The sequence below is a fragment of the Trachymyrmex cornetzi genome, unplaced genomic scaffold (assembly GCF_001594075.2).
Source record: "Trachymyrmex cornetzi isolate Tcor2-1 unplaced genomic scaffold, Tcor1.1 scaffold359, whole genome shotgun sequence".
Lineage (NCBI taxonomy): Eukaryota > Metazoa > Arthropoda > Insecta > Hymenoptera > Formicidae > Trachymyrmex > Trachymyrmex cornetzi.
The window spans coordinates 1,074,819-1,075,810 of record NW_017298310.1 but is presented as its reverse complement, the minus strand read 5'-3'; the positions used below and the strand labels follow the sequence as shown (position 1 = coordinate 1,075,810).

The following is a 992-nucleotide window of genomic DNA, read 5'->3' as shown; positions in this document are numbered from 1 at the left end:
CAAAGGACGATCCCCACGCTACGGCTGCCATTTTTTACGAGATTTCACTAGAATACAGAATAGATGTCATTTCTATTTACACAGACAGTTCCAAGGAACCTGACAGTGCTGTCGGAGCTGGAGTATACTCGCCCGATCTGAATATCAGCATTAAACACAAGCTACCAAGCGAAACCTCTATTTTCTCAGCGGAGCTTTGGGCTCTTTACCAAGCCGTCCTCCTCGCCAGAGATTGTGGAAGCAACAAAGTTGTCATTTTTTCAGACTCCAAGAGTGCGCTGGATGCAGTCAGCAATCATCACTACATACAGAACAACTACATTGTCTACTACATCAAGCAAAACATTCTTCTGGCCATGCAGCAGGGAATCACAATCACCCTTTTCTGGATCCCATCTCACGTGGGTATTCCGGGAAATGAAAAAGCGGACGAAACAGCCAAATCTGCCTCTCTAACGGGACTCTCCACAGCCTTCAGGATTCCATATGAAGACCTATACACTGTATCTAAGGAACGATTGCATTGTAGATTTACTGAATATCTTAATTCATCTGCTAGATATAAAGGCGCTCTCAATCATGAATACTTCCCTAGAACTTCCTCCAAACCTTGGTTCAATGATCTATCTTGGAGTAGAAATGAGATTGTTATGATCAACCGACTCAGATCTAACCACTATAATCTCAATAGCAGCCTACACAGAGTGAATATAGTGGAATCTCCTGCTTGCCCCTGTGGGAATAATAATCAAGATATCAATCACGTAATTTTTCAATGTGAAGTATATAAACAAAACTCTCTCCATCTACGAAACTACCTTAAATCCAAATTTCCCCAACACCCTGAAAACATATTTCCCGCCCTATCCAATCCCTCTCCTAAGCTCTGCAGGCTCCTCACGACATTCGCGGGAGCCTCCGATCTGTTTTTTTAGTGGTCCACTCCCTTCCACATGACGCGCGACCATCGCTGGGTGGCAGCAGGCGCCTGG

At 44.5% G+C, this 992-nt stretch overlaps 1 pseudogene; it reads left to right on the top strand.

The window, feature by feature from the left end:
* Positions 1 to 992, top strand: part of LOC108763444 (putative nuclease HARBI1) — a 12,643-nt pseudogene that overhangs the window by 10,048 nt on the left and 1,603 nt on the right.